The sequence below is a fragment of the Microtus ochrogaster genome, chromosome 21, assembly GCF_000317375.1.
Source record: "Microtus ochrogaster isolate Prairie Vole_2 chromosome 21, MicOch1.0, whole genome shotgun sequence".
NCBI classification, from domain to species: domain Eukaryota; kingdom Metazoa; phylum Chordata; class Mammalia; order Rodentia; family Cricetidae; genus Microtus; species Microtus ochrogaster.
The window spans coordinates 22,288,888-22,297,701 of NC_022022.1; the positions used below are offsets into that span (position 1 = coordinate 22,288,888).

Genomic DNA, 8,814 nt, shown 5'->3' on the forward strand with positions numbered 1-8,814 from the left:
GCAAGTCTCTCTCTCTCTCTCTCTCTCTCTCTCTCTCTCTCTCTCTGTGTGTGTGTGTGTGTGTGTGTGTTTATATGTTTGTATTCCCTACATTGGAGGCAATGGACACAGAGGATTAGCAGGGCTTGTTGGTTATCAGCCTAGCAGAAAACACAGGAGCTCTGGGTTTAATGAAAGACCTTGTCTCAAAAGAACAAGGAAGGAAATGAAAGAAAAGGACACCTGGTTCCCTCCACTGGTTTAGTCTGTTTTCTGGGACAGTTTCATAAAGCCCTGATTGACCTCAAAAGCTGATCTGCAGTACGTTCATGCCATAGATTTCTATTGGCAGAGCTCACAGAGTTAATAATACACCTTGAGATCACTTAAGACGGAGGTCCTACTCTGTATTAAGCCTATTTGTTTAAACTTCCTTGACGAGAACAATTAACCTTAGGTGCCTTGTATTCACCAGGTAGTCAGCTACCTAATGCAAAAAAACACCTAAAATCTGATGTTGTGTTCTACCATGCTCCTGACCCACGGTAATGTGTGATAATGATCATTTGCTGGAAAAAGCAAGCACAGAGGTTTGAAGCAATCTTATGCCATGAATATCCATAAATGTTGAACACAGCAACCAGATATTGGTAGATAAACAGCGATGTTTGTAATACTGTTATCTGGGGCAGTTGGAGTCAGTGACTCAATCCCTTTTAGAGCCCTGTTACGGTTCCTCTAACTTACTCCTCATTCTTTCCCAATGTGATCTTTTCTGTGCTGTTTAGTAGAAGAGAGAGCAAAGCCCTGTGCTGGAGATAGACACATACAAAGTCACACACGGGGACAGAACTAACCCTGGGACACATTCACAAAATGGCCATTAGCTCCACGCAGATTCAGGCTCTTACAACAGACATCCAGCAGACAGAAGAGACAGAAAATGGCACAGAAATTCAAATCTAGACTAGTACTTAGTTAAATGTCACCAAAGAAAAGTGTTTTTATTTTTTCCCTAATGTTACCCTAGCATATTATTGGAGAATGAGTGCTTGTTGTTAATACATTCATTCCAACTGCAATGTAATACTTAAAGATTCACTTTTAAAAGTATGGACAGACAACACGTGACAATTCAGTCAACTACACGGAAAATAGGGGATTTTAGTTTTCATCAAAACATTTTATGTAAGATTGACATTTATTCAAATATTTAAAATTACAATATTTAAGCACTTCAGTAATGATTTTACATTGAGGAATAATTAGCTCATTCTTAACATGAAGACAAGACAGTTAAAATCAAAACTACATTGACTATGAATGGTTCCTAGCATGTTTCACTATTTCCTTTTGTTTATCTTTAAAATCTATTATGTACTATAATAATTGCCATATGATAAAATATTGCCAAACTTATTTTTCTCATCTATTTTTAATTAAAGGTTCTTTCTTACCCTTTCTATAACTGCTTTCTGAGTTTGGGGATGAATAAAGAGGGAAAGTTTGATCTGGGAGAAGGAGATTCCTACATAAAGTGCAGTCTGAAGCTTCTAAGAGCAGCCGGGAAGGGTGTCTTTCATCCCTCTCCACTCCCAAGTCATATAGAGTAGTAAAACATACACGGATCTAGGGACTTTTGTGACTTTGCTTTTCAGACTTATTAAAAAATATCATTCATTAACATCAAACAGGAATTTAGGCATACATACAAAAATTAGTGCATCAGTTAAGAGGGTCTTAACTTTAGGACAAAGAAAGTTTTTCAAAAAATATATAAAAATAAAAAAAAATATGTTGTTTCGAGGCATCCTTTCTCTTCCTTCTTCCATGCTCTCCAGGTCCTGCTTCCCTTCTTTATTTAATTTATTAAAAAACTTATCTTTTTTTCATTTTACATTCTCCTACTCCTGCTTCCTCCACTCTCCCCCATCCCACCCCTATCCACTCCTCAGAGAGGGTGAGCCTTTCCATGGGGAGGCAGCAAAGTGTAGCATATTGTTTTGAGGCAGGACCAAGACCCTCCCTACTATATCTAGGCTGAGCAAGGTATCTTTCCAAAGAGAATGGGCTCCAAAAAGCCAGAACAAGCAGTAGGGATAAATCCTGGTCCCAATGCCAGTGGCCCCTTAGTCTGCCACAGCCATAAAACTGTCACCGACATTCAGAGGGACTTGTTTGGTCCTATGCTAGTTCCCCTGTTGTCAGGCCGGAGTTGGAAGGCTTCCATTAGCTCAAGGAAGCAAAACATTACCAAATTTATAAGGGTACAGGTTATATCTTTTAATTGTATGAATCCCATTTAATCATTTTTATTATAATTTTAATCTTTCTATCTAATTAAAACATATTTACATATAACATTTTTCATGTAGATGAGCTCCAGTTGGGAATTACTTGTTGTAATTTTCAGTTCTTCTTTTATGGATCATTGATTTCCTGACTTCACCAAAGAATTTGAACCAGGAAATACTTTAAATTTAAATACTTTAAATAAAGGAATACTTCATTCAGAACCTTCTTTGGAGTTAACAAAGATTTGAACACTTCTCGGAACCCTAGGGGTACATTAAACCTTGTATTTTATAGTTTCTAGGAAGTTTTAAAATGAAATGTTGACATTTTAGTTTTATCTAGATAATAGTTGGAAATATTCTAATATTTTGCCCATCCACCTTGATGATACCCTTTTGAATTACTTCTCTATTATGCTTCTGATTTAATTATCTCTGTGTATCCAGGAAGCCATACTTTAGAACTAAATTCCAGTGGACACACTGGAATACCTAACAAGTACATGGCCATAGGATTTCAAAGAGAAACATGGTGCTCCGTGCTATGGAGGAGTTGGCAGCAGCTCTCCTTTAGCTCTCTTTTTTAAAATCTGTCTGTGAACATTTTCATGCCCTCATTGCACTTACTCCCCATGCTCTTAAGGAACTATGGTAAGAAGCCTGCTACATCTTCCAGGCCTGTTTTTTCTGCTTATCGAATTGAAGATATGGTGCACATCAGAGAAAAGAACAGCTCTTCTTTGTGCTTGACTCCCATCAAAAGTTGGAAGAGGGTTACATAGATATGATGTGTGGCAATGCACAGTAGACACTCCTACGGCTAAGGGAGGTTTGTGATCTGTGAACACTCGTTAAGACCAGTGCCCAGGGAACTTCCATTACACCATGGGCACTCCACGACGCCACCTGTAATTCCCAACTTTAAAATGGAAATCGTGTGAGCAGCTGAATGTTATGGAGATATATTCTCCAGACCAGCCACTGTGTTAAGGGCTTTCCCTCCCCATTCTCCACTTCTCACCAAAAGCACCTCCCAGGATAGATGGATAGATGGATAATTTGCACATGTTGGTGCCATCTTGAAAATGAAGAAACAAGGATGTAAAGATATGCAATAGGTTCACTCAGTGCTGATGGCACCTTTGAAATCTGTGGCCTTCTCCGTGTGTTTCTCATTATACCTGCTAACATCTCTGTGAGGTCAAAGGTCACCACCATGGCTCCCAGTCTCTCCACTTGATGTTAAAAGATGTTCTTTAGAGAAACACAAGTATGGGGGATTTCCCTCAGTTGGATTTTCCCAGTTTTTGACCTGAGAAGAAAGTTATACACTTTAAAATTTTAGGTGTATAGCAATGCATGGCTCACAAATGCAAAGCTATATGTTTTGGGGGGGGGGCAGTAAGAGAAGTCCTGATAAGATCTATTGAAAAGTGGTTACACAGACTAACCCTGCCCAACTGCTGACAGGCAGTGCAGTTCTCAGCTTCACTCTTCTGAAGTGACTTCAGCTGTCTAGGCTGCCCTGAAGGGAATCCATCACAGAAAAGAAAGAAGCTTGCTATCTTCTCTTGCCCCATTCCTTTGAGGTTCCCCAATACCTGCACCCAGTAACTACACCCTTATCTCTGCTTTATGGCCTGAAGAGAAATACTATTCCCATCACAGCAGATGCAGAAGCACCTTCCAGAACTATTAGTATCGATTTGGGATAAGAAAGGGCTCCAGAAAACTGTAGGAAAAAAAACTCTGAATCACGGGGTTGGAGGGGAGGGGGGAGAAACACCAACATCTGGGAGACAGACCTAGAAATAAAAGAGTGAATGAGGGAAAAATAAAAAGAGGAAATGAGAAAGAAGGGCTGGCAATGACAAGAAGTTCAGGAGGGTATAGGGGAGGAAGTGGCAGAGGGAGAGAAGAGAGAAAGACACAGTTGCTGATTCTGAATTCAACAGAGAGTCTTCCAAGTACAGTCTTTTCAAATGTGAGAGAAACAATTTCATCCTAATACATGGCCACACTACATGTCACTCCATTTGCTGACTCTTCAACTCTAATAGATAAAAATTTAATATATTAGCATGTATTTTGTTGTTTGTTTTTATATTTGTTTTTGAGGGGTGGCTTTGGTTTTTAAGGAAGAATTTCACTGTGTAGGCTAAGCAAGCCTTGGATTTGTGATCCTCTGGTCTCAGCTTCCTGAGGGCTGGAGTTACAGACTTGCATCACCAGGCCCAGTTCTGAAGGCATTAATCTTTAACTGTGGTTGAAATGATGTTCCGACTTGACGCTTGTAATTTAAATAGTAAGTACATATAGAAAGAGGAAGTAAGAAGCTAGAGACTTCTGTGCAAGGAACAGGAGAGACACACTCATGTCACATCAGCAACATAGCTGCTGCTTCTTGATGTGAAAGGTACTGCTCGACTCTAATGCTGTGTAGAGAGGAATGATATAATTTACACAAACATGAAATGATGAATATATTGCTATTATTATCGGGCAAAGAGAAACGTAGACTGTGCAAATCAGAATGGAACTCGGAGCTTGACATATTAAAGACATAAATTATTTTCCCTTATAGATGTATGTATGTAAAAAGAACCTTTTATTTTATTATTATTATTACTCTAATTGTTCACTGTTAGAATATGAGATGGTAGCTCATTGTTGAAAAGATGATGGTTTAAAGTTATTGTCAGTTTCTTTGTCTTTTGGTGCATTTGCTGCTGCTGCTGCTAAAATGTCATTTTATATAGTCTCCTTCATATAAAACCCTTCTGCGACTGCATTATTGTATTTATGCTGGCTGCAGGTAAATCAAGGGTGGTGGCCACATTAGAAAATCTGTTTTGCTTTAATTATGGAATAGAACGAGCGCCGTCCCTGCTATGTGAAGTTCAAGGTAAACAGAGGATGCAGGTAAACAAATTGAAAAAACACACCAGAAAGGGTGAAAAAGGAGACTGAATTACTTCTCACTGTCTTTCACTCACCCAGGGAATATGGTTAAATGTGATTTACACTCCTTTATTTTAACTTAACCATTCCAATAGCTACAAAGCAAATTACTTTTATGCCAGGAGGGAAAAGTGATTCTGGAGGGAATTTTTTTTTTAAGAATAGAAAGAACAGTATTTTATGAGAAATTGTTTTCCTAAATCACTCTGCCAGCAACTCTGAACCAATCGATATTTTCAAGCCCCTCGGGGGTCCCATCAACAACGAAAATGGTTGTTGGTTAAAATTACAGAAGAAGCTGTGTGGAAACTACATAAGAGAAGGGTTTTTGCCTTCCCGCAGAAAAAAAGAAGACAAAGACAGACCGTATGCATGGATCCAGGCCATTTCTAAACAATAATGATTGTATCTTTTTGTATAGACAGATCCATACAAACATAAAAGTAGCCTATGTCAAGCACGTTAATATTTCAGAGAGTTTATAAGGGCAATTAAGTGAGTTTTGTCATGATTATTTATAATGTCTCTTTGAAAATTTCAATTACATCCCTCAACCCCTCCCCCAATTGGGATCCATTCCATAAGTATTCCAAGATGGGAATGGTATTATGAATTTCAATAGGAAAGCTTGTTTGTATTTCTATTCTATCTTGTCTCATTGTCAGAAAAATATTTGAGAATGAGACTAAAAAATAACTAAAGGCATCATTTGTCTATTTGAACTCAGAAATGTTTGTTAGTTTTTCTGTGCACCACTGTTTTCCAGGCTAACGCATAATTTCAAAAGCTAAAAATGTTATTCTCATATACAGAATTAAAACATATCCAATATTTTATTAAAGCCATAGTTTTAAGAAATGAAAATACCACTATTTCAAATGAGAATGGGGGAGTTATGTATATAATCAGAAATGTTCAAGTGAATTTAATGTGCATAATACCATTTAGCATGCTTTAAAACATAGTATTTGAGGTAGTTTTTATATGAAGAAAAGTAAATTTTATCTCTATTGAACAAATTCAGTTGCATTCATATGGGTAAAATAGTTGGTAATGTCCTTGATTCTCTACCACTTATAAAATACCTTTTGCAGTCATATGGAAAGTATGGCCCTTGTGATCTCAACTGAAGCCCTCTACCTCCTGTCCTACACCTGAAAGGACACTATGTCACTCTTTGGCCTGTTTTCAGGCCACAGACAGCCTCTCTTTAACACATGACATAATTTCGCTGGACGTGTTGGTTTCAACTTTTTGTGTGTGTGTGAATGGGTATCTTTGGTGGCTAGCTGATTCTAAAGTTGTGAACTGAGCCATGACTTGAACTCCACCAAATGAAGCAGTTTCCAACATCCAGAAAGGTACAGGCCTTTAAAAAATGGTATTCTATTTTTATTAATTCAGGACAAGGGGAACTGTGCTTCAGGCTAAGTGAACACTCCAGAGAGTGCAATGTACTAGCAAAATACCGATGAAAACAGAAAGAGAAATGTTGGGAGTCAATGGGAATCATGGATACACAGGTGCTCAGTTCATATGTGGTGTGTGATTTGCAAAAGTTAAAACACAGCAGACATCGGGCTGATGAGCCTTATGGTCACAAGAACATCATTAACAAAGAGGCTGGAAAAACAGGTGTTTCAGGGAATAAGATATTTGTTTTGTGATTCCTGAGTGAATAAATTCTTGGGGATAAATAGGTATATGTCTCAATGGTTAAGAGTGCTTTGTTATACAAACATGGTGACATGGCATATGCATGAATCCCCAGATAGCCACATAAAAACCTAGGCATTGCCACATCACCCCAGCATTATGGGAGGCAAACAGAAGAATTCCTGATTCTGCCATCCTGTTGACTCTATCTCAGGGTCGTCTGTTCCTGACCCACGTTTGCATGCCAATTTGTTGTTTGTTCCAGGCTTCTCGGTCCCAAAATAACAACAAAGAAACTATATTATTTGCAACACTGTTTGCCCAATAGCTTAAGCATATTTCTGGCTAACTCTTATACCCTAAACATCTCCATTAATCTGTGTATCACCAAGTGGCTGTGGCTTACTGGCAAAATTTCAGCATGTCTGTCTCTGGTGGCAGCTCCTTGGCTTCTCTCTGACTCTGCCTTCTTTCTCCCAGCATTCAGTATAGTTTTTTCAGCCTAGTTGTACTTTGCCCTATGAGCAAGCTAAGGCAGTTTCCTTATTCATTAACTAATAAAAGCAACACATAGACAGAAGGACCTCCCACACCACCATCCTAATTCAAGTTCATTTAGAGATCCAGTCCTGGGGAAGGAAGGGGCAGAGTGACAGAGCAGGACACTCAATGTCCTCTTGCAACCTCCACAGCATTAACGGCCACATATGAATGCAAGCACAAGTTATGCATGAACCAAAGCTAATAAATAAAAATGGAATAAAATTTTCAAAATGTGAAAATATTTAACATTCACCAGAAAACTCTACCTCGAGCCTTTTACAAATTAATGGACTGGGAATTTAGCCTAAACTGATTCAGTTTACAAGAGAAAACTCTTGCTTAGGGAACGTTTTGTGTGAGTTGTGTCACGTCTAGGTTGTCATCGTGATTCCAGCATTTCAGACATGTTGTTATCATGTTCTCGAGCAGATGTGCTGTTTCATTTTCTGTAAGAGAGATAATTTCCTGCCTCCTCCATTCCCCTTCAGTTCCTTAGAATCTAAGTCTACACTAAGTAACATTCAGCTGGAGCCTGGTTATGATGGATATAGTAGTACTCTGGCTGAACTAATTTTCTGGCCCAAGTACGAGTGCTAATTAGTTAAAAATATATCTATTCTCAAATTCTGCTTAGCAACAACATTGAGGCTGAAAATTAGATAATTGCAAGTTGTCTAAGTAATATCAAGTTGTTCTCCTCTCTGAGATATTTCCTGGCTCCTTTCCTCCCTCCTTTCCTTTCCTTCTGACCTTCTGATGAATTCTGTTTGTAGTCGTTGCTCCTGAACAGCTCTGCCAAGAGGCAGACTGGCCCTAGATTATACAGAGCAGAGTTTGCTGGAAATTTACAACAGAAGCATGGTCCTAGGGGGCAGCAAGACCAGTAGGATCTCTGGAGTTTGGATCTAGGTGACTTCATTTAACCTACTATGTGCCTGGTTTTTAGTTTATTGTAATATCAGAGTCAAGTACATTCCTGATACCAGGGTTGATGTGAAGATACACACATCACCCATATAATTTGAGCATGCGTGAAAAATATCCAGCTGGAACAGAATTACTCTAGGGCAGTCAAGGGGCCACATTTCATTACGGTTGCAGCCATGCTAGCTGAACCCACTGCCATCTATCTAGTAGCTCCTGTTTTACTTTTGTGTACCTTTGTCTATACTTATTTTTTTCATAGGTTCTACGTATCAGAAAAAATGCAATCCCTACTTTTCTGAGTCTGCATTATTTCCCCTAATTCAATGACCCCCCCAGTTCTATCCATTTTGTTGCAAATGCATTAGTCTTCTTCTTCTTTTTTTTCTTTTTTTTTAATTTATTTATTTATTTATTTATTTTGTTTTTTTCGAGACAGGGTTTCTCTGTGGTTTTG

At 38.5% G+C, this 8,814-nt stretch overlaps 1 protein-coding gene across 1 annotated transcript in view; it reads left to right on the top strand.

Moving 5' to 3' along the window:
• Arsj (arylsulfatase family member J) overlaps positions 1-8,814 on the top strand; it is a 50,795-nt gene that overhangs the window by 26,594 nt on the left and 15,387 nt on the right. The gene's annotated exons all lie outside the window — the stretch shown is intronic.